This window comes from Pteropus vampyrus, unplaced genomic scaffold (assembly GCF_000151845.1).
Source record: "Pteropus vampyrus isolate Shadow unplaced genomic scaffold, Pvam_2.0 Scaffold102, whole genome shotgun sequence".
Lineage (NCBI taxonomy): Eukaryota > Metazoa > Chordata > Mammalia > Chiroptera > Pteropodidae > Pteropus > Pteropus vampyrus.
This window is the reverse complement of record NW_011888883.1, coordinates 3613279-3639871: the sequence shown is the minus strand read 5'-3', so window position 1 is coordinate 3639871 and position 26593 is coordinate 3613279. Positions and strand designations below refer to the sequence as shown.

Genomic DNA, 26593 nt, shown 5'->3' with positions numbered 1-26593 from the left:
TGTGGTATTTTGAGTGCAAAGGATAGCAAAGGTCATGACCATATGTGGTCAATAAACAGTTCTGTTCTACCCTCTCCTAGAGCAAAAAGATTCAGGCCTGTTATTAATTCAGGTGGCCTGGCTAAAATCCATCTTCAGTAATTACATTTCTGTCTACAAAAAATTGATAACGTAGTTTCTGTGAGAGAACATACTCATTGTTGTCATCAGTTTAAAAAAAAGAACAGAAATGCAAAATCAACAAACATTCTATTATGCTCTAAGAACAAAAGTTTCATTTTGCTCCAATATGAATGCTTTTGAAGACTAAAATAACTATGCAGATAACATTTACTATATGTCATCAGCTAGTGAACTTTAAGTAACAAGGAATCTCTCAGACCTTTAAATGTCCTGTAATTTATACAAAAGTATCTTAGAAAGTCCAATCATATCTCTCTATTTTATATACTTACCTTTCTGTTTCCAGTCGCTGCTCGAATTTCACTTTCTCTCCAAAGCCCTTAGTGCTTCACATTCCACCTACTAAGCTGAATTAGGCACCTTTTCCCACCGCTTTGTAACACCTCCCTAATAGCACTATTGTGCCATCCCTGTTCCTAATGGACTGTTAGTTCTTTGAGATAGAAGCCTCTATATTATCCTTCTTTGAATTCTCCAATTTAGCATTATGCCTTAATAATGGTATATGAAAGTATGCAATAGATGTTTACTGCACATATGAATATAAAATCAACATTTTCTGCACATTTAAATGAGAACCAAAATTATACTACCAAAGAAAAAAATCTAGTACTATATGATATATGTGAAGAGATTAAGACTGCAGCCAGGGGAAAAAAATAAAATGGAATATTTGGTGAATAATGGTGCTCAATATGCTAAAAAGACGCCAGAATCTACTTTGTTGAGTGATGATTCTGGGGTGTAGGTTGCACCTGGAATACCACTTCAAGTTGCTGTGCATAATTTCTCACATCCATGTTGGTGGCTTTAACTTAGGAGAGGATCACTTTCTGAGGAAATGGTCAGTGTTTCAAGACCTGGTCAAGTGGACTTGGGTAATAGGTAGGGGCTCTTGTCCCGTGAGAATCAGGAAATCAGGTGGCTAATGGGGAGAAAACAGAATGAAGTCAAGTGAGAACACAACCTTAATGTCCCAGCCAACACCAAGAATGGGCATTCTTTAGAGACTACAGAGTATTAGATATACCATCCCACTGTATGCTTATGTAGTAATTCACCTAACCAGTCTCCTATTGACTCTTAGACTACCTCCACTAGTTTTCCTACTGCTGCAAAGAGAAATTTGTGTACATTTTATTTCAAATGTGTATATGTTTGATATGAATTTCTGGAGGAGAATTGCTGGGTTAAAGTGTCAGTGAATTTATAAGTTTTTTTTTTTTTAATTTGTATTTTGATAGTTATTTTCAGATTACCCTCTATGTGGTTTGTACCTCTTTAAATTCTCATCAGCAGTATATGGATCTTTTTTTTTTTGATATTTGCTAGTTTGACAGGTGAGAAAAATTTTTAGTGTAGTTTTAATTTGAATTTCTCTTATTGAGAGTGATGTTTGCATCTTTCATATATTTAAGAGCTAATTGCATTTTCTATGTATTGTCTATTTATATCCGTTGCCTATTTTTTCTTTGTCTGTTTAATTTTTCTCTTATTTACTTGTAAATGCTCCCTCTATATAAGGAAAATAAACCCTTCATTGTGAGCTGTAAATATTTGTTCATAATTTACTGTTTTTTCCCAACTCTACTGATTTTGGTTTTTATCATACAAACTTCTTTTTTCATTTTTATGTAAACAAATGCACAATATTCTCTTTTCTAGCATTAAGTTTTTTTCTATCACTTGGAAAAGCCTTATCTAATCTATAATAATAAAAATTTGCTTGGGTTCAAATTTTAGTTCCTCCTATTACTAGTTGTGTGACCTTGAAAAAAATTAATTACTCTGGGCCTATTCTGTTTTTGTGAAATGGAATAACAATACTACCTAATTCTTTGGGATGTTGTGAGAACTAAATAAGAAATAGCTTTAGTGCATTTAACATAATGTTTATCTTATACAGACAAGAAAATAATAACAAGAGTAATAATAATAAATAGTTTTGTTGTTGAATAAAATGAGTGCTGAACCAATTACCTTTTTTTTTTTTTTCTACTGAACCCAATTTTCCCCCTACACTGGTAAATAAAAACACTAATGAAATAGTCTTTCTACTTGGAAAATTGACCTCATTACTATTCTGTTTAAAATCCTTTTAGAACATGAACAAAGTCAAATTTAAAATGAAGTTTTAGAAATTGACATAAGAAGTAAATGTTACCCAACAATTTACTCTATTATAAACAAGCTTGCCTAGAACCAAACTACTGATGTACACTAAAACTCTCCGGATTTTGCTGAACATGTCTATTTATATGTGTAGCTGCTGTGTTGATTTCAGAACAGTTAGATTTGTTTATGGTTGCCTTAGACACGACATGAAGATGCGTTTTCCATCAAACACACCTAACAACTCTGTGGATGTCTGTATGTTCAATTTATCCATGGTTACCCTAGGGATTGCTCACAATATGAATGTCTTTACCATTTCTTCAAGCTCACAGTTGTAAATTAGCATCTTGGTGATTTTGTTTCCTTGCCAACAGAAATGGTGCTTCTCATGGTTACATTCTTCTACTCTTGGAATAGACTACAAATCAAATGTCTACCTAAAATAAATGTAATAATTCAGAACCCCTGTGTTGTTACATTGTTTGTGGGAAAAGAGTTTGTTCCAACTTAAGTTCTACTTTTTGTTGAAGATTTCAACATTTTGCATGTGTTGCAAATAAAAACTTCAGTATTTATTTTTTCTGTTTTTAAATGTGTTAAACTGTTCACCAATATCACAAAATCATATAAATTCATTATAATCAGTATGCCTGTATAAATCATCATCACCATCATCATCATTTTCCAACACACTCCATCTCACAAAGATTAAATTTTAGTCAAAGTAAGTATGTTAAATTAATCTTTGGTTAAATTATAATAGATTAATTTCACTTGAACATTTGTTTAATGAACAACTCTTATATTGATGTTCTATAAAGAGAGAAATGTTAAATTGTAATGCAACGGAGGCCATATTGTGGGAAATTGAAATAATAGAATTCTAGACTCTGGAACTTTAAAAGATTTTAAAAAAATGAATTGATCTTCTTTTCATTTGAATGATTATTTGACTAGGATCACACAACGAGGTGGAAATAGAAGTTGGTCTAAATTCAAAGACACTTATAGTTAATATTCACTCAGCGAACATTTAACACCTATTATTGGTCTCACAAACCTTGGTTCATGGGTTATAAGGATACATAAGACAACATTCATCCTCAAGAAATGCACAATATTGTACAGCATTTGTAGAGTTTCTGGTTTCTTTCCTCCTCTTCGTGTTGATCCAGGTACTTTATTTTCTAATGATCTAAATCAAGAGTAGAACTTGGATAAAGATAAATTAACAAAAGCATAAAAACTCATTGGAAGAGTTTGAATGAATTAATGGATATAGTGAGAAAGAAAGAGCCTAGAAAAGAGAGTAGATACATTTGCTAAAACAGACTTTGACATAAGAAGGTATATATATTTTCTTTGCGGTTACAGGGAATGAAAAAAAGAGATGAAGTGAAGTGTCTGGCAGAGTTCGAGGTGACTAAGAAGAAACGTGTGTCCCTAATCTGAAGTGAGGCTATTTCTAGAAAATAAAAACAAAACAAAAAGAAAAAGAGAAAGTGTAAATTATTTCAACTAGAATTGAACTAGAAAAAGAAACTTCGATAAGCGTCAATTCAATAACCATTTATTGAACACCTAATGTGTGCACTTAAACTGGTGTTGTAGAAAGAATCAGACAGGTTTGATTCTATTTTACACATGTATACTGTCTAACCTTCTCTGTGTCAAGCACTCTGCTAAGTGCTAGAAATATGAAGTTTAACAAGCTTAGCTCAGCTTCTGTTCTAGGAATGTTATCAGAGTTTACAGGCAAGAAAACAGGTAATAGGTAACTTTTAGTGCAGTTAAGATTAAGAACAATAATTTAATGTTTGTGACCACTTCATCCTGTTTCATTTCTCCAAAGCATCTGGCATTATATTTTACATTATATTTATCTAAAGCAGAGTATATTTATTCATTTGTGCATTTATTTTCTATTCTTTCTCCATGGAATATACGATCTATGAGCAAAAGGCCTTGTCTCTTTCTTCATTTCTATATCCTTATTGCCTAGGACAGTGAATGGCACATAGTAGATACTAAATAAATATTTGACAAATGAATGAATGAGAAAATAAACAGTAGATATTAACCAATATTTGATAAACATGTAATAAATGAATAAATAAATATTCTTCTTGTCAATTAACTTATACTACTTCCTTTGCAGGCCTCCTCAGATCCTGCTATTTCAAATTAATCTCTTTCTCTGCTACTATACTATGTCTATTTTTTTTCTTCAAGATGGGATTTTATTAATACTATTCTTTAAAAATACCTATCATTGTATGTTTCACAAAATAGATAGTCAACTTATAATTTTGAATTTAATTTCATATTTGACTTACTGGTATCTCCTCAAATGAGTTTAGAAGTTAGAGTTAAATGTTGTACTGGTCTAACATGTACAGATAAGTGATAAAGACAACATAGGTTCAAAAATATTCTCATGTTTTATCTGACTAGAATAAAATAACTGTGCCAGAGAAGTCTAATATTCTATATAACACATTTAAAAAAAAAGAGGCTTTATGTCATTGTATAATGTAATATTATTAAATTCATGAACAGAATTAATGATACTTCTTTAAGAGCTGTGTTGCTTCATTTCAGAGAAAATGCAAGACTAAAAAACCTTGGGTGACAGAGCTATGGAGTATGATGAACTTGTAAAAAACAGAATGACTATGAGAAAGTCACTCAATCTTCATCTAAGTCTCCTGAGTGGTTTGTCTCATGGAATTTTTGGAAGAATAATGTGAATTAGTTAATGCATGCATGTGAAAATGCTTGTAACATTTAAGATGCTGTTTTTGAAGTGTTGATGAAATGTGAGATGAATAATAAAGATGTGTTTTATATCTTCAAAAATATACTTATGACTGTTTTAGATGTAGCTTTACTTTAATAAGAATATTTGTAGGCTTAAAATATTAATATCTAAAAGCAATATGTGTTACATATGGTGCCAAACAAGCAATAGGTATTATCTAATTTAATTCTCTCAATTCTGTGATGTAGATAATACTGTAATTATTATAATTGTGGAAGACATTTTTATAGAAAATGAAACTCGGGTTTAGAAAAGTTTAGTGACTTAGCCAAAGACGCTCAGCTTGGATTTGATTCTGGATCTGCCTAACACATCTGTACTGCTTCAGGCAAAGCACAAAGGAATGTTTAGTAGTAAAATTTTTAAACAGAGTTCTCTGCTATTTGTTGGTACTGCTTCAATAGGAACACTTTAAATTGATATATGCGTTACAAAGATACTTTAAGTAACAATGATAAACTTGAAGTCATCACAAATATCAATGTTATAAATCTCTCTAAAAATGCAAATTAAACTCAATAACCGAGATAATTTGTTTATTCATTGTGAGTCATCTTAGGTATTCTATTTTATTAGATAAATTTATATAATTATGTTCTTTCCTGTCCTGTACTCAGATTAGCGTGGCAAAAACCAATAAAGTCAGACAGGTCCGACTCATTAATGGTCCCCTGGTTTGCTCTCACTCCTTCGTACAGGCTGTGCCCTTGCAGAGGGCATGGTGAGGTTAGGAGTCATCACCCTGGGGGGGTCTTCTAGGCACAGTGGCCTGTGATAATGATTCAGTTAAAAGCTGCTCAATTGTTGTTCATCCATCAACAACTCTGTTAGGTCAAGTAATAATTAATGCTACTTTACATTTATGAATGCAAAAGTAATCTTCATAAAGCTCAATATTCCTTTTTTTGTAAATTACTTTTAATTGGGGTAACTACAAGGATAATGTTGATGCCTTGATTATAGCCCTGTGATTCATAAAAACAGATTTTTCTGAGAATGTGTAGCACACTTCTATTTTATTATATATTTTTATAGCAAAAATGTTCTCATTTAAAGAACCAATGATTATATTTATCTAAATACATGTGAAATAAATGAAATTTTAAACCACAGATTAATTTATATTAGTATTATAACAGCTGTAACTTAATCTTGCAGATATCCCAAGGTTTGTTTTGAGTTAGCAAAGTCTAAATATTCTAAGAGAGATTTTCCCCAGATAACCTCTGCTCTAGTATCCCGGTCCATTTTGTTAACAAGAGACTGAAGGACGGCTCTGCTCTTTCCTTATGAGCCACATGGCTCTGCTTAAACTGGTATCAAATGATGAGAACTAATATATTCTCTATTCAGTAACACTGTGTGGTTGTACTGAATAGAGAATACATTAGTTCTCATCATCATAAAGAATCACACATTTCTTTAATATGGGCATCTCCTTTCTCTCCCCACACCCCAACTCTAGTCCCATTGAAAGCTGCCAGTGGCCATCTCGAGGTCATGTGGAAAAAGCTTGTTTAAAAGGAAACTCTTCAGTGGAAAGCAGAATCCAGATATGGAGAAGGAGATTAAATAAATTCTTTCTTTCCCCCCACCCCCAAATGTGAGCTCTGTTTCTATCATTGTCAAAGGGGAGAATTCTAATGAATATATTCTCAATATTCTTCATCAGCTATAAATTTCTCTTTGAATTCTTTGACTATCATTCTAAGAGTAAAACAGAAGAGGAAACAATTGTAGAGTTGAATGATCATGCTACTCTGTGAGTAAGCTCACTCCAAACTGTTTCTACTCCTAGGTTTTCCCGTTAGCTAATCTGGCTTATTGAATAGACCGATGAACCAAAGATGTGTTATAGAGGTGCCAATATACTGTTCCTTTCAGCCTGGATGCCACTGGTGGGAACATGGAGCTCCCAGAGGTGCCCCTGTCTTTTATCCAAGTGTGCCATATTAATATAACTTTCTCTGTGAGGTATAATATGAAAAAGAGTTGTGCACATCGAGCTAGGCCGTACGTTGTTCCTAACTTACTTAGAGGGCTGAACAAATTATATAAATTAAACACAGGTTCTTGGAGATTCTGATATCTGAGGTTGGATAATCTGTATTTTAAAAGAGCTCTCCAGATGACTCTGATTATCTTTCAAGTTTAAGAAACATTAAACTAAATAACCCTTGCAATTTGTGAAATTAAATTATTCTAAGCCTGTTCAACTCTGTTATGGGATTATATCACATGGGAACATTATGTTTTAGAAACAGTTCATTAGAACCTGACAGATTATTAAGTGTTTGCAATGATTCTTCCTTAATTAATACCCACAGCAGAGCACTCCTGCTAGCCATGCTGAAACGTGACTATTAAGGATGGCATTGTACCTGGTGATGAGACATGCATGCATTACAAGAAACATACATCAGTGAGTAGCTTCCTCATATGGCCTCACTTAATGCCTTTTCTTCAATGAGGCATATTAGCAAGTAGAATAATGGAAGCAAGCAAAAAAAAAAAGTTACTAGCAAATTTTACTTAGAAAACCTAAGAAAAAGCATTCCAAGTATGGTTTCTTTGGTTTGTTTTTGTCAAAGCGTGAAGTCAGAGTTTATCATATTTTACTGACAAATGAGTCCTTTTCAGAGTTCAGACCTTCACTAAAAGAAAAAAATAACTCTGAAATATATTAATTTCTTATCCTATGTGAAAAACTTGATCAATTTCTGAGGTCAAGAAAAATGTGTCAGTGTTGAAGAAGTGAGTTCAGGCTGATGCATGGAATCTATGATGGCAAGTGGCCTGAATGAAAGATAGCCATCTTGGCAAGAGAAGTACTGTGATGCAAGATAAACATCACAGCTCTCAGAAATGTCTCCTTTTTGGGAATAACTTCCTTTGCACAAAATGGTGCTGGGTAGTCTTAATTAAACACTGGCAAACAAGGTTATCCAAGGCCACATAGTATTGAAATGAGGTTATAAGTAATATTAAGGTGCTATCTTTTATCAAAACTTCAAGTTATCAGATTCAAGTGAACGAATTTCAGTTAGACTAAGTACAGGTCAAAATATAACGCTGATGAGAAATAATTAATTCCCCAAGTAAATACTTCAGTGATGTCAACATGCCTGTGTTTGCACTCCATAGAAAGAAGTCAATAATTCTTGGTGTTTTCAACGCCTATGCTAATTGTTCATTGGAATCACAGAGTTTAACGGAATGTTATTAATTGCTTGATGTTTGATGCAACACTAACAGAACACAACTTATTTCATTGTTCATATTCTGGGTATTAAATTTATGAAAACATATTATTAGTGTGCTGAAAAGCCTAACATGTCATGACTACAGCCATGGTCAAGATATTTACCATTTAGTGATGTTTGATTTTATTGGGTTAGTAGAAATAACAATGCGACTCAAATAAATAACCTTGAAGGGCATGTTTTCTATTATAACAGCAAATAAAAGTATATAAAAATAATTTTTAAAAATCTGTTGTCAGAAAGCAGAAGTACGCAGATAAGGAATTCTCAACTTCAGAATATATTAAACTTTGATATCGAGAAAGGAGGTAATGATTCAAACAAATTAGCCTTGAGGTACAGTGTATAATGCTAAAGATGAAATATTTCACTATGTAACCAATACTTTTAAGTTTTAAAATATACAAAATAGAAAAATTGAAATATATAGACACTCTGGTAGATACCATACAACGAACTTAGAATTCAGATAACATTTAACCTCTTAACAGATTTTCATCACCTAAACATCACCTTAACAAGAAGATTAATTTAATATCACAAATGATGGATTAGGTTGACATCTTGTGCTTCTTGAATTAATGCACTGAGAAAGATGCAATATCACTTTAGTAGTGTTTCTGATGAAAATGTTTACCTTGATTCTAATAATGAGGAAAATTCAGATCAATCCAAACAGTGAAAAAAGTGACCAAGAGTCTTCAAAAATATCAGTGTCATAAAAGACTTTTTAAAAAAAAAAAAAAAAAAAGTAGAACTCTGCTAGAAACAAGAGGTCTAAGGAGAAATGATAATAAGCAATTTTGATCTTTGGTTTTTCCTAAATCAGAAGGAAAAATAAATGGCTGTAAGATACATTACTGGAATGTAAGTGATTATTTAAATAAAGACTATATATTAGGTAATAGTATTGTATCAACTTAAATTTCTTGAACATGATAATTGTACTATAGTGATGTATGAGAATTTGGGGGAACAAAGAGAAGGAAATGCACAATAAAGTACTTAAGGGTGAATTTTCATGATGTCTGAATTTTCATGATGTTTGACACTTTTTCTGTGTCAGAGAAAATAAATAATATATGTATGCTTATGAATATATATGTGTATGTATACATATGTTGTATATGTATGAATTTACATTGTATATATATGTATATGTCTCATATATATGTATGTGTATGTGTGTATATACATAGAGAGAGAGATGGAGAGAGAGGGAGAGATAGAGGAAAGGAAGGAAGGAAGGAAGGAAGGAAGGAAGGAAGGAAGGAAGGAAGGAAGGATGGAAGGAAGGAAGGAAGGAAGAGAGAGAAGGAGGGGAGGAGGGAAGGGAAGGAAGATAATGTGGCAAAATATTAAGAACTAATGACCCAAAGGGAAAGGTATATGTATGTTTACTATATACCTCTTACAACTTTACTGTAAGATTGAAATTTAAAAAAATTAATTGGGAGCAACATAAATTATTTTCTGGTTTACCTAATTCGTACATTCAACAACAAACCTTTATAATGGAATTGATAGTGAGAACACAACCTGAGCTTTAAGAAGGGCAGGGGAATGAAAAGAGAAGTGTAACATAGTTGGGCTGGGAGCCCAGGTGCAAGTTCCAGATGAGTACTGACCAGCTGAAAGGTTATAGTCAATTATTTCATCAGATTACTCTTCTCTGAAATAATAGAGTTGGACCAAAATGAGTTCAAAAGTTATAAATAATTCAGATTCAATGATTCTCAGAGGCAGACTGATAAGAAAGAAACAATCCAATAAAGGACTTGAAAGTAATCAGCAAGTCATGTATGATACTGGAAAATGATATAAACCAGGCAAAGGGCAGGACTGTTTGGTGCTTAATCAGCCAGAAAACTATGACAGTTCTATTCTCCATAAAACTCCTCAAAGAAAAGCAAACTCTGGACTTGGAGCATCACCAACCTCATTAAATTATTGCTACTAGCATTTGATAGAGTACCTTGTGCTGATAGAATTTCTACAAAAATCTGAAGCCAGAGAAACTAACAAATTTCTTAATGATTGATGTATTCAACCGTCACATATGGAAAGAAGAACACATTTTATTGAATTGGAAAAACACATTAGTTGTTTATTTGCACAAACAAAAAATGAACTGTGTTACTGTGAATGGCATTGAGACTTTTTTTTTTTTAATCCATTGTGGAAAAGATTTTTAACATAGAACGAACTGTGCTTAACAGATCACAATATAAATCACTGGCCGAGGATTCTTAACTGAATAGTATGGTGATTTCTTTGTTATGTTTGTTTCTTTCTGTTTAAATTCATTTTGGGGAAATTTAAAAAGACTGGTTGTTTTAAGACATTCTGAAATGCTGTGTTTACCATAAAGAAACGTGAATATAAGATCTAAAAAGGGGGAGATATTGATTTACTTAAAATCATCAAAAAGGTCATTTGAATACTGTCATTTCCATTTAAAAGGAACCTCAATGTACATAGTCAAGTCCAAGCTTCTTTCTTGGGACTTGAGGCTCTGCCAGTGTAGTCTTATGTTTTGTACAATATATAAAGCATATACAATACATTCTTGCCCAACAGCATACACCTGATGCTCTGAGTCTATTTTATTATTAGCATTTCCTGGACAAATACTGTCCCCTCTCATATTTGTGACTATGGAGAACGCTCTTATTTTCATCTTTACCTCCTTTGAGTGAGGTTGTAATCTCCATGAAACTTTCCCCTAGGAGGCAGTATAGTGCAGTGATTCTGAATTATTTAAGAGGAGATTTTAAAGTCAGAAAAATATGAGTATGTGAGCTTTCCAGTTCTAAGAGTTTGTTACTGAATTCCAGAGGCTCAAAGTTCTTCCTTAATTTTTTTTGATATAACAATTATGCTTATAGCATAAAATAATTAATAAAATTAAATAAGATAATGTGCATACATTGTTTATCACACACCCTGACCCAGAACCCAAAATTTCCTCTTCCCTTCTATTTCTCCATATTTCCTCTTCTACCACTTCTCTTACTACTGTTTGTAATTCCATAATATTTTATTTGACCTCTATGGCACTTATCACACTCTATCTTACAATTAGCTATGTATTCTGTCCCCATCATTGGACCGTAAATTTCTTAAGGACAGGACTAGTATATTGCCTACTTTTATCTATCGAATAAAAAACAGTGGGTTATACAACACAGGTGCTTAATAAATATTCATTTAAATGTCTTGAATCATTGGATTTCTTAACATAAACACTTTATCTTCTCTTTTGATATAAATGCTGAATCTACAAAATCTTATCTATTAATGCTGAATATTCTAAAGAGAATATTCATGTTACAACAAATTGAGATAAAGGTAAATTAATTTTGAGATTTTAAAATTTCTATATGCCCTTGATAATATATGCCTTAGTTCAAGTTACAACAAATTACAACTCTGTTGGCTCCGTGTCCCATGGCTGGTTTCATCTTATGTCTGAAGAGCTATCTTTAAATTTCTTTTGAGACAGCATTCTTTTATCCATTTATCATATAGTCTGTCAAAATATTTTAAAAATTACTTGTTAAGAATCCCTGCCTGACTAGAATTTACTGACTCCTATGAGTCATCTTAAAGGATTCTGATCAATTGGATAAATTTTGTGAAGCATCCTGTGTGATCTGTACTGTAAAAATAAAACTCCAGTGTTCCAGAACTGACTCAGTTAAAAATGGCAATCAACAGAGAAGCCCACACAAAGTCACCTCAGAGTTCAGCTTAGTCATCAAAAGATGTTTGCTCAGAGAAGATGTAGTTTAAATTTATTTTCCAACAGAATCACTCCTAAAATTTGCAGTTATCAGAAATAGAAACATTTTTTTACTCTACTTATTTTTTTATTCACTTGATATAATTTACATAACTTCACTTTTACATATTTGACCATTTTTACCCCATCTACCTTCCCGCTCCCCCCCTTTCCCTCTGGTAACCACTAGTCTATTGTCCATGTTTCTGAGTCTCTGCTTGTTTGTTCTGTTCATTTGTTGCTTTTGGGTTTATATCCCACATATAAACGATATCATGTGGTTTTCAATTTTTTCTGTCTGGCTCATTTCACTTAGCATGATTATCTCAAAGTCTATCCATGTTGTTGCAGATGGGAGTATTTCATCTCTTCTTATGGCTGAGTAATACAGAAATAGAAACTTTAAAATAGTCAATATGATAGGAGCTACCTCTTTGTCTTTATGAAATTTTTTTCTGACAAGAACTTTGTGAAATAAACAACTCAACCTCACCACATTTCAATTATAGAGTATCTCTCTCTCCTACCCTATCTCTATGGTCACTCTATAATCTGCAAGGATTATCCATTCACTTTATTTTCCCTAAATACAGCATTCTTTTTAATACCTCTCTACTTTTGCTTGAGCTAATTTCCCCCATCTGAAAAATTGTTTCCTTTATTCTAGGCTTCTCTTCTCACCAAAGTATGTTCTTTGAGACCTAGCTGTGATCCACATGGTCACTCGTACCTCATGTATCACTCAGTGTTGATGTTTACTTGTTCATATAAATATGTTCTGTTCTTCAGTATAAGCATTCTCAAATAAGTAATGTCTTTTCTTCCTAGCCCCTAGCTGAGTACTATGAGAAGAGTCAGTGTGAAATACATTTCTAGTGCAAGTGCTTAAAGAGAGGGCAGAGTACGTTACTATGGGGCTGGAAGAATGCTCTGTGGATTCTGGTCTAGCTTAGACTAGAATTACAGATTTGGATAACAGTCTTTCAGAAATAAAATGATGTAGAAAACAGTATACATTTGTTGAGTTTACCCTCTCTGTGCCTATGTTTCTGATGAAGATTTTTTTTTTTTTTCTCAAAGACGAGGGTGTATGAGATGACAAGGCACAATACATAACTATCATCAAAGACATGACTTCATAGCTTTTTGACCTAGGTCATAGGCTGAACCTACAATGGTCTCCCCACATTATGAGAGATCTACAGCAGGGGTCCTGCTGTTTTGTCTCCAGTGGAGATCTCAGCAACCTTGTTAGTGCATTTGAAAATGAGAGACCACTAACATGGTCCTACTCCCTAACTCTGCACAGCTTTATTTATAAAGAAAGTAAACTCATAAATGCTGTAAGAAAAGAATATCTTCATTAAAAAAACAGGGAAAATATGTTTAAGAGCAAAGATAATATTATCTGGTGAATAGGTTTTATATTTATCAGATGAAAATTCTTTAAGAGTTTAGAAATTTTTAAACAAAACTAATTTTTTGTGTGTCATGGTTAAATATTTCACAATCTGACTAAAATGGAAACACATTAAAAGTTTATTTGTACAACTGTTTTATTCTGTATAGTACTTTATAAGTTATGTCTTTTGAATTTATTAAAATTCTATTTCAGTTGCCACAATTTATTTAATAGTTTTCTACAAGTGAAATCTCAAACATCTTTAATAAAGGGGATACAAAACCCTTTAGTATTTTGCATTATAATTTCACTTTTTCATAATTAGTTATGAGATATATGTTTTGTAGCTAGGATTCATTTTACTAGTCAAATAAAATAATTAAGGTTTGTAAATATTAACGAATGAGGCCAATAGACATAATCATAAAATTTATTTTATTTGAATTTAATATATTTATATTGTTTTATTTATTTATTTAAATAGTTTACATTAGTGTTAGAGTAAAATACTACGAATAGTAGGCAACTCTCAAGAGATTATATTTTTGAAAGAAGGAAACTAATGGGTGGACTCCACATTTATAGAGCTTTTCTCCTGAGCACAGTCCACAGCATATACAGTGCAGTTTGGCTAGGTCTCAAAAAGAGGCTCATGTTTTTTTGGCTCAAGCTGTCAGAGAACAGATTTTAGAACTTCTTGTAAAATCTGAAATAGAGAAAGCGTATCTAAGAAAGAAGGGAGAGCCACAGAGTGGGAAACCTCAACATCTGCATATTAACTCCCATGTAAGCTTTGACTAAATTGAAAGTGTGTTTGTAAGGATGAAGGGAACTTCCAGGAAAAGAGTGGAAAACAATAGTTAAACAGACGAAAAGGCAGAATAAAGATTAGACTTTGGAGTTTGAATCCTGCATTATTAAAGCACCTTGATAAATAACTGGCTTTCTATTTAAGTCCCAGAATGACCATATTGTAGAAATAAATATGTCAGGACGAAGGGATTCATCAACAACTAAGAAAAAACAGAAGATCTATCCTCCACAAGTTCAAGGCAATTAGGCAATAGTTTGTCTATATTTGCTATAACAAATATCAACCCTCTTTATAAGAAGATAACAAAATTCAAATTCTCTAAAACATATCATTCAGCATATCAAGTACATAATAAAATAATTAAATTAGTGAGGATAAAGGAGTAAGGCACAAATTACCAGTATCAAGAATGCGAGAGTGATATCATGGCTGATCTTAAAGATATTAAAAGTATTATAAGGGAATATTATGAACAACTATATAAAAGTAAATTTAACTTAGAAAAAAAATGGATAACGTTCTTTAAAGAACTTTATATATATAACCTCCTTGCTCTGTCAGCTAAAAGACCCATGATGTTACAGCGGCAATAAGCCAACCTAGTTCCCAGATCTTGATTTCTACAATAAAAGGAATTCGGATTCTTTAGAAAAATGTTTGATGCTAGGATTGGAGCGGGAAATAGACAAGGTGGACCTGGAACTTCTTGTAGTTCCAGAAAGTTAGAAAGTGCTTTTAGAAAAGAAAACAACCTACAACGATGAGGAAATGTCAAAGGAACTGAGAAAGCTCTCAAAGACTAAAGAAAGCTAAAATAATTTGAGTAATAAATATAAAATTAATATTCATGATTCTGTGCTGGTATAAATAAATAAATAAATGATTAAAGAAATGAATGGGTGAATGAATAAATGAAGGAGTGGGAGAGAAGACACAAATCACTCATGCAGAAGAATTTTGAATAATTTATGTAGACACTCCACTCTCAAGGAGGTGAAATTAACTCCCCACTCCTTAATTGTGGACTATGCATAGTGACATTCTTCCAAAGAGTACAGTATCGAAAGAAATAAGAAAAGATTGATTTCACAGTAGGGAAACCTGACACACACTACCTCAGCCAGGCGGTCAAGGTCAATTATCTATATTGTTAAGTCATATTCATAGTATATACCCTTGATATGATGAAAATCAAACTTGAGGTGATGAAAATGGCACTTTACCTCTCTAGACTTCCTCCCCAAATCATATACACCAGTCTATTATGACCAAACATCAGAAAAATCTCAGTGAGGGGCATTTTACAAAATACCTCACCAGTACTCTTCAAAGGTGTCAAAGCCATCCAGAAAAAAGAAAGTCTGAGAAACTACAACAGCTCACAGGAGCGTAAAGGAGACATGACAGCTAAATGTAATGTGGTATCTTGGATGAGACCTTAAAATAGAAAAAAGATGGCAAGCAAAAACTAAGGAAATATGAATAAAAGATAAACTTTAGTTAATAATAATAATAATAATATATCTATAGTGGTCCATTAACTGCAACAAAAGTACCATAGTTATATTAGATATTAATAAGGAAAACAAGGTTTGAGGTGTGTGGGGACTCTGTATTATCTACTCAATTTTTCTGTAAATCTAAATCTCTTCTAAAAATAATTTTTAAAAAATCAAACGTGTAAAGGTATAGATATATGAAATTTTAAGTAGTTCCATATGACTGTAGTGTGCAGTGTGTCAAAGGAATGAGAGGAAATGTAGTTAGAAGAGTAACCATGGTGTTATTTCATACCTTGTTGGTTCTCTATGCCATGCTCAGGAATCTAGACTTGATTCTCTATGGGAATTAATTAGGCAATGACCTCACAGAAACAGAAATACTAAGTTTGTAATATTTTTCCTGAAAGTGATCTTCACAAGAAACATGTGCCCTGATGCTGTCTTTGTACTTATAAAATTACTTAGCACAGATGAAAGTGTGCAAAGGCTGAAGAATTAGGTCCAAGCCGTGAAGATAAAGGCATCAGGGTCCACCCAACATGCAACACGTAGTTGTTGACATCACTGTTGTTGTTTTATTGTGTTGCGTTTTGTTTGATTTTTGTTGTCAACTATGTTCCAGGCAAACTGCTAAGCTTTTAAGATAAAGCAGTGAAGTTAGAGTTCACCCTCTAAGTGTTACTACTTTTCAGTGAAAGATAAAAGATAAAAGAGTTGAACTCACAACCTCTTTCTAATGATTATTATAACTAGCATTTAGTTGCATATCTATTTTGTGCTAGGCAAAAAACTGAATCTATCTATCTATCTATCTATCTATCTATCTATCTATCTATCTATCTATCTATCTATCTATCTATCATCTATCTATCTAGATATATACTTATTTTAACAGTTTCCTAAAGATTATTTCTATTTTTTAGACAATGACACTCGAGCTCATAGAAGTTAGAATTTGAAATGTAGGGTAGAAGGATGCTGAAAAGAGATTCAAGAAATCAGTAAAGGAAATTTCCCTGCAAGCATGCCCTGATGTGTTGCAGAAGTGCACTGAGTAGATAAATGATGTTCCTATACGGCAGCACATTCTGCACAGACACGGAATGAAACACCAGCTGTGAATTTTCCCTATAATTTATCTTTATACATTAAAAGTGTGGAGATGTTTTTATTTTCAAATTTTTCACTTGGGAGAGCTCTTTATTTTAATATTTTCTTTTTAAATAATGTCTCTTTGAATTGAGAATGGGAATCCAATTTCAGCTCCAGTAATCAAAATGATTACTGAACCTACCTTATAAGCAAAGTAGGTCATTTTAACTGGAAGACTCTTAGTTTTACTTATAATAATTTTAACTTTATCGATACATGTTTGGGGGCAGAAGCTCTGTATCATGCAAGTGAGACAAACCAGCCAGGTGGACCCATTGTGGGAGAACTGGTTAAGGCAAAGGACTTTCACTGCCCCTGGTGGTCACACCACCACAAGAACCCTTCTGAGAACTGACAGAACTTTGGGGATTGTTTATGTACCTTTTTAAGGGATATCCAATATTAATATACAATATTTCACTGTCTCCCATGTGAAATCTTCAATAACTTGTACATTACTCCTAATCGATAGTGTGAGACTGGATTCTTAGAGGAGCTTGAAAGGTACTGAGTTCTTACGCAAGTGACTAGCATTAACACAAAACTAGCACATATGGAGGCAGAAGCTTTTGGGCTGCTGGAATTCCTGCTTAAAACTGAAAACACTCATGCTGAGATTTATCCTGAGCAGAAGTTGAAATATCAGGCAATAATTCACATAACTGGTGCTTCTGATATAAACTATTCTGTAATATAAGTCAGCTGGCTTTCATAGTTTCCCAGAATAATATTTTCTCCATGTACACCAAAAAGAGACATTTATAGTAATATCTCAAGATTTCATACTTTATTTTCAAATCTGGATCTTGTGAAACACTTATATCTTAATTTCCTGCAATATTTTTCTTGACACTTGAAAGTACTCAAGACATTATTTTCCGAATATGAAATCAACTTTGGGAATAAATTAAACACATGTATAATTTGAGTCACACTAAATTTTTATCATACTTCAGAAGTTTTCTTCTACATATGTTCTAGAATGTTATACTTCTAGGTGAAATTTATTTAATGCCTTTGTAGCATCTTCTGTTGTGATTTATGGGATTTTTTTCTTTAATTTTTTGACTTAAATTGTGTGCTGATAGCTTTCTAATAGTGAGTTACTCTTGAACTATTGGAATGAACACTACTTAAAATATTATTATTTCACTACACTGCTATTTGGTAGTATTTTGTTTTAAAGGTTGCCCCTTTTTTTCACATCAGGGTTGGTATGTAGCTCTATTTTTATACATTTGCCAGATATAAACTTCTGGTATTAAAATTATGCTGACTTCATAAAGTAAATAGGGAGTGTATAAGTCAGTATAGATGAGCTTATTCTGCAGAAAAAAAACAGAACATTTTGGTGCATTATAATAACAAATCTGCAAACCTACAAATAATGACCCAAAATTTTACTATATCTCGAAGTGCATGTGTGTATGTGCATTCTTGTGTATGTGATTTAAGCATCTTAATTTGGTCTGTGAGCTTTCTGTTGCATGGCCTGTGGGATAGTTTGCCACATTTTATAGAGAAATATCTATTTTTTTCTAAAATACAACTGTAGTTCACCTCCTTGGAGGTACGCATCTAAGCAAAAATAAGTTATAACATGAAGTTTTCTGTAAAAAAAAAAAATTCAATTTTGCTTCTTATATACTTGATATCTTAATATCTTAAGGCCATGGATTTTTTTTTTTTTCCTTTGGCAAAGATGTGGCTACTTGCTTGAGACTGAGCTCTTGACAACATCTAAAGACATCTGCTGCCAGACTGGTGGGGTGCAGTTCAGACATCACCACCTATTTACTATGTGTCTTTAGCAAGTCTTAATAAGACTGGAACTTAATTCTTCTATCACTGAAGAGAATAGTTAAAATGAGAGTAGTAAAAATATTCCACTTTATGTTTTAGGTCTCACAAACCAGGAACATATTTGTTTTATAAAATCTTTAAGACTGTAGCACATAGAAGATAATATATTTGTTGAAAATTTAATGCTTCTCTCTCTATTTTCTATGCTTTAACTCTATCAGAGAAATTCTTCAATATGTTAAACTTACAACTTGGGTTTACACAGAAGGTCACCAGAAAAAAAATCTGTTTAGCTATAGATTGCTCATAAATTCATTGATTCAAAAACCATATATTTGGAGTCTGTTTACTAGATTTTAACCTGGTGACCCCAAGAGATTTACAACATTAAAAACATATTATTTAATATCCATTTCATAATGATCCATATAATGCATTACTCCTTGCATTCTGTGGTAAGAAAAATGAATGTCTCTTCAGATAAAAAGCACAATATAATTAACTGAGTTTCATTTTTATTTTGTTTCTAGGAAATTTCTAACCAAATCAGTACTTTCAAGAACTAACCCATCAGATTACAAAGTGATATATACAGCTTTGCTTCTAATAATCAAACTTATTTTGATTACATTTTTAATTTTCTCATTTCATGTTTTAATTGTATATTATATCACAATTATTATAGTATGAATAATATTAGTAAAATAAATTGATAACAGAATTCAGCAAAAAGGTATCAAAGTGAACATACAAGAATGACAGACAACTGATAAAATTGCTAATAGATATTCAATGTCTTCCCTTTTCCTTACCTATATGTGCTTAGGGTTTTTTATTTTAACAAAGTTATGTTATCGTTTTGTAAACAATGATGTGATGGTAAATGAATAACAACCAGTTTTTGGAAAGGGTGGAGCAAAGAGCTTTGCTTTGTAGCATTTGCTTATTTCAAGCCATCAGCATGAAGTCATTGAACGCAATGTTAGGAAGAAATGCTTAATAGCTTACTAGCCTATAATATTTCCACCAAACAGAGGCAGTAGATATAAATAATCTCAAGAGCACTGATCACATTAAAATGTAGTAAAATAATTTTGAAAATGATGAATTTTTAGAATTGATTGCCTTTGTTTCCATACAATTTATTTGTTAGTTTATATAATTTCATCATGGGTGTTTTTAATTGGCTCTTGAAATTCCCGAAAATTTAACAAATCTGCACTCCTGGGCAGGTATGAGCCAGCAATAGCACACAGTGGCCCATATATAATGTAAGTGTTTTAAATACCTCCTGAATCACTATGTTTATACTTTGGCAAATGTTGACCCACATTTCAAAAACTGCCTTTTAGTTCACTTACAGAATGACTACCTCGGTTGAGTTAGAATGAAACTAAATGATTTATCACTCTCAAGGTATAAACCCCAATTTTTTCTCTACTCTTCAAGTGATTTAGAGAAGATAAATTAGCTATGGATAATTACAGCTTGGCATGTTGTACCGATTCTAAATAGGCTGCAGTAATGAAATCCCTGCTTTCCACAAAGGCCTGTGCAAACACAGCTAATAATAAAAGAAAATCAATCTCTAATGGATGATAAATATAATTTTAAACTCCTGTAGCCTTCCTTCAGGGAAACTGACGGTTCAAAGAAAGGGAGAGGGCAGGATAATTTTAAGTAAAAGGGGCGACACATCATTGTCAGTGTCTAAGCTTGGAGAGGGAGCAGGAAGAAGGCGTTCACTATTGGCAAAGTTCTGCCACTTTTTCAATTTTCCTTCAGGTTGGCTCCATACAATTCAAATACTCAAAAAAAAAAAAGGGAAGAAGACTGCTGGAGATGGAGATGGGTACCTGGCAGGGAAGTTGGTGGAATCACGTAAAGAAAAGAAAGCTTCCTATTCCTTTGAAGCTCAACTAGATGAATAGCTTTTTAAGGATGTGGTGAAAAGTGTTATCACGTGAAACTTTCAAAACCAGGTTTACACTGTTAGAAAATATGCTGCAGAGAACAGTTCAAATTTAGCAAGGGAAATACTGAATGACCTAATAGGCCATTTCCTCCTCTAAATTTGATGGTGCTTTAATTAATGTATTTTGGCTCGATTAAAGCAGAAGGTCACATAAGGTTTTTAAATCCTGTAATTTTTTTTAGGTTCACATGTCTGCTTGTAAACTGTAAATATTTTTAATGCTAAAGATTTTAGCACTGCAAGATGTCTACTATTTACTACAGAGTTTGAAGCACTCTTAGTTTATTATTACTTTTGACACTTAAAATGAGGAGAATCCAACTGTAAGATTTATAGTTTCTAATGACAGTACTTTAAGGATTATTGCTAAAAAATTGTACAAAAAATATCCAATTTTTGCTTGATTGTTTTATTTTTAAAACAAGTTGCTTTTTACAAGATGTTACACATAAATGTCAGGTCCACAAAAGCAAAGTAAAATGTAGAAATGAGGCAAAAATAAGATCATTCTAAAATGTACTTTTCTCTTAATTATAAGGCTTAAATATATGGCTATATAAAAAATATGCTGTTATATTTTCACCTAAATTGACCTGAATAATAGTTTCAATCATACACTTTAGAATAGATAGCATTAGGAGGATATTTCTAATCTTAGGAGGAAGGAAAGAGAGAGGGAAAGAAAGAAGAAAGGAAGAAGGAAGAAAGGAAAGCAGTCTCAAATGGCCATTTTTTTTTTTTTTTTAAGCCTACAGCACCTGGTCTTCCTAGGAGATCTCCCATCCAAGTACTAACCAAGTCCAACTCTGCTTAGCTTCAGAGATCAGACAGGTTTGGGCTTGTTCAGGGTGGCATGGCCATAGGTGACTTTGTATATTTTATTCCCTCATATTGGACAGATGATGTCGGCTAGTGTGGGCTTAAAAATAAACGTCTAGAAAATCACAACTTCCAGGTCCTCAGTTTCTTCATCTATAAAAAATCTCTAGGGTCTTTTCCAAGTGTAAATTATGATTACCTTACTTATAGAAATAAACCAAATAATGTATCAAAAATACCATCAATTCGAATTACTATTAAATAAAGTGCTTAAAGTAATTTCAAAATACTCCCTTCTTCCAATTTTGTTTTGATAACATCATCAAAGATATGCTCTTCCTAAACATTACTTTAATATCCCACAATTACATGCATAAGCTAAAGGGTAAGGGGTACCTAAGTGACCTTTCTGGTTTTGCTTTTTATAACTTAGGATTTGGGTATTTTTTTCCTACCAATTCGGGCTCCACCTTGGCTTCCTCTCTCTCCAGACTGCCCCAGACCTGGCATTGAGTGTGGCTGCTCAGCTTTCATCATCTGTCCTGGCCAGCGGAATGTTCCCTCTGATGCTCCTCCCTTGGCTGGCTGTGGCTCCCTACTTTCATTTTCACCAGGGCACAGCCATTCACCAGCTTCCACTGGAAACACTTTTCCAGACATTCCTTTAGGATAAGTGCCATTTTCATAACTGGCCATTGAATTCGTCACCATTTTTTATGCTTCGCTATCCTTAAATTCATCTTTTTCAGCTTCACAATCACTGTAAAGAGGTTTCCTTTTCATTGCTTTGCTTTTCTCCTTATGCAAAGCAATCATTTGTATTTTATTTTATGTAAGAAAACGTACTTTTTTTCTCAATGTAATCTCCTCCCTCTCCTATTTTTCTTGTTTTCTTTCTCTTCGTATTTCTTATGGTGATTCTTCATAGAAACGTGTCTTGATTAGACAAAAATCTTCACTATGGACTTTAAATTAAAAAACAAATGTATTTAGTTCTCAACCATAATGATAGGATCTTCCTTTTTTTTTTATTTGAATTCTTTGTTTTAAAAAAAAAGGTATAGCTCTAAGGTTGTTGTGAAATATCTTCAGATAGTGCACCTTGATCATATTCTCTGAAAGAAATCTGAGTTTAGTGTTGTACTTTGATAAACTCTTCTTCTTCCACATTTTAATTCTCACCCAGAATAAAAAACTAGGTAGGGAATAAGGTTTAAGTTGCCCCGTTAGCCCCATCTCATTTGAAGTGTCTGTAACACCATATCTCTGATTTGGAAACATACCTGTTTTTCTTCGAATAAATTATTTACTGAATAATCCTTCAGAAAACCAGAGGAGTTAATTTTCACAAACAAAGTATTGTGGAAAGGATTAGAAGATAGTGAGATATGTTTTGATCTGGAAGTCTCGTGTGTTCTTGATGCAATAAATTGTCTGACTCTAGCTGACTTCCTCTCTTACTGTTTCTCCTGCAAAAAACAAACAAACAAACAAAACAAAACAAAAACCAGGAAAGAGTGAGGAATACCTAATAAAGTATTCATAGGAACAGAGAGTTTCTGTTAAATATTTAATTTCCCTGATGATACTCTGAAAGAAGTTTTCAATGACAAGACATATTTTAGTCAGCCATTTTAGGTATGTAAAAACAGATGTTCAATTGTGAGGATGTAACATATCTTAAACCTCACAGAGGAAAGAAATTGTGTGTTCAAGTCAGTGTTGCAGAATTAAGTTTTTGAGTTTTGCTGTCATCTATTCCTGTGGAGAATAGTGTCATTGGAAAGTCTGAATGTTTTCTGAATGTAAAAAATTTCTTCTTGTGCTGTTTTCATAATGTTGGTTGGAGTAGTACTTTATTTATGGATATTGGATTAAGTTCTGACTAAAATCTGTTCCTTTCATTTACTCTGCCCTACTAAAGTAAATTTCATCCTTAAAACTCAGTCTATTTCAATAATGTAATTGTTTGGGGATGTCTTTCTTCAAAATGGTAATGTCTCAAACAACCTCTATGAAGGATTTAAATAGTCCTATGAAAATGAGGTCAAATTTGTTAAAAATTCCAGTTTGCTGCTACTTTTTTTTTTTAAAATGTGTTACCTTATGAAGTTCTTTCTTGGCATTAGTAGAAGACCATGACTCATATAATGAGTAGACGTTTGTGTGTCATAGGGATATGAAGGGGTCATGCTTAGTTGGATTAGCTAGTTGGGAAGAAAGAGAGCTGTCCTCTTGTGAAGAAAGTAAAGTTGATATGTTTTTTAAGAGTCAACTCTCCCTACGTAAAATTTGGCTATATGTGTGGTCTTCCTGTGAGAGAGAACATCTTTATACTCACAATTTTTACATAGAAGTTTGAGTAACCCACCACATTTTATATCTGTGTATGCGTAAACTGCTGCAGTCATTGGTAAGAGGTAGATAACGGTGGTAAAGCTGGTAGTCAAAGCAAGACTGAAAATGAATAATAAGCATCAGTCTAAGGTTTTCTGTCTTAGAGCTCAGGCAAGTTGGGTTTTCCAGACATGGCAGTGAGTCTAGGATCTGAATCTAGACTGAGGATTTTTGCAGAAAACTACAACTTAAAATGAAAGGTAGCTGATGCATCAGAGATTGGCAGATCTAAATTTGAGGCAACCGTTACACCACCTCTGGAGAATTGTGAGTAAATTAATTTAGCAGTATGACTCAAAATATGGGCAGATTCTGAAAATAAAGAGCTAACAGTCTTATATGGTTTATAGCACAAAACGCTGGGAACTCATCATACTTGGAAAATAATGTCTATGTCACCACACCAAAAAATGTTAAATTTTGTGGAGGTGAAGAGTGAGACTAAAATTAGTTTTGTATGTATTTGTATGAAGCCAGCACATTCCTCATTTTCATATTTGAGAACTTTATGAGATAACTAATATTAATATTATCCTCTAACTCTATCAGACTAATATTTTACTACCACTTACACACGATACTATTATTTTCCACATTTACTAATGAGAATAGCAAGACCAAAGATGATAAAAGGACTTGTCCAAGATCTTACAGCCAAACAGTGGCAACATCTTTACTGAAATCAAGATTTTTTTGGTTCCAGGGCTCCTGTTTTTTCACCTTCCACATTGCCTCCAGGACACTGGATGACTTCAAAAATGCTGAGGGAGCATCAAATGTCTGTTTTTAATTTCATTAAAATAAAAATCATAAAGTGTATGCTTTCTTTACTTGGAAATAGCTGAAGTAATTTTGTTTTTCCTCCCTCATTTGCCCCGAAGACAGTTTACACTTGGTCAGACCACACAAGCAAAGTTTCAAGAAAAACAGGCATTTTTAAAGGAAGATCTAAGTAACTGAAAACAGGGATAAGAATGGAAACTATTTTTAAAAATGACTATATCACTTACCCTTTGGTAAGCTAGAATATACATTCCCATATCCATTGCAATTAGCAGTGTTCGAGCTTAACAGAATTGCTTGTAAAGCGATGCTGAGATTCAAAGGCAACTTGGCACACACAAGTATGTGATAATATATGTTCTACTTAAATCTTTTCATTTTATTATTCCCTTGTAAAATGTTGGCCCCATAATCAAACTTATAAAATAATGAAAAATGCCATTCATTCGGCTGTGTGGTTTTGAGAAACTGCCGCTCTTCAAAAAACAGTTTCGAATGACTGTTGATTGAAAGTGCATGTTCTAAATCAAGTATATACTACAGGAAGATGTGAGCTGCAAAATGAAAAGAAATGTTATTATAAAGCATATTATATAAAGCATATAAATTTTCAGATACTTTCATATACTTTTACCCTCTCTGGTTGAATAAGTAAAACACTTTTGTTGAGTCATTTCTGGGCCACAGATATTTATTGGGAACTGACTATGTGCCAGGCACTATTTGTAGGCATTGTGGATCTAATTATGAATGATGTAGGTGAGGTCTTTGCATACCTAAAGTTCACGTAGTAGATGAGAAAAGGTTTTGTAAACCAAAGCTCACTATACAAATATTAACCTCAATTGAAGCTCTTTAGACTGACTTCCTGATTTACCCACATTCTTGATTTTCTCTGTAAAATTGTAATGGTAAATGCCTGTGGTGCCGATACTCTTGGTATCAGCATATTCTACAATGTACTCTTACTCACATATCTCTGCTTTTGAGAGCTAAGGTACTTTTCAAGAATTAGTTGTGTTTCCCAAACTATTTCTTCTAGTCACATGTCTCTACAGATATTTGTTAACACACATACTAATATATAATTAAATATTTTAATAAAATTTTACACAAACTAATAAAAGTGCAAAAAGAGTGTTGCTTCTATTAGAAACTAACAAATACTTTGTAATGATTCTTTCCAATTTAGTCAAACTAAGTGTGAGCAAAACAACTACAAAGGTGGGTGGAAAGTAAACAGATTTATCGAAATGCTCCCCAAGTTTTCTCTACTTTCTTTATTTTACAAAACACAAAGCTACCAAGTTGAGAGTGATGCAGTATGGATTTTTTTCTTTATTTCATTTTTATTGTGGTAAAATACACAATACACAAAATTTACATTTTAAGAATTTTAAAATGTACAATTCAGTGACCTTAAGCACACTTAAAACATTGTGCAACCTTCACTAATATTTAGTTCCAGAATTTTTTCATCACGCTAAATAAAAATTTCATACCCTTTAAGCAGTCACTCCCCATTCTCCTCTCCTCCCTAGCAACCCTAATCTGTTTTTTATTACTATAGATTTGCCTATTCTGTATTTTTCATATAAATAGAATCAACGATCCGTGAGTTTTTTATGTGTGACTGTTTTTACTTAGAATAATGTTTTTAAGAAAGACTCTTCTGTGTATAACATGTATCAGTATTTCATTCTTTTTTATAGCTGAATAATATTCTACTGTATGGGCATATCACATTTTGTTTATGAATTCATTTGTTGATGAACATTTG

General features: G+C 32.7%; 1 pseudogene; it reads right to left on the bottom strand.

The window, feature by feature from the left end:
• Positions 1–21560: 21560 nt before the first annotated feature.
• Positions 21561–21679, bottom strand: LOC111742870 (annotated as a pseudogene).
• Positions 21680–26593: the final 4914 nt, after the last annotated feature.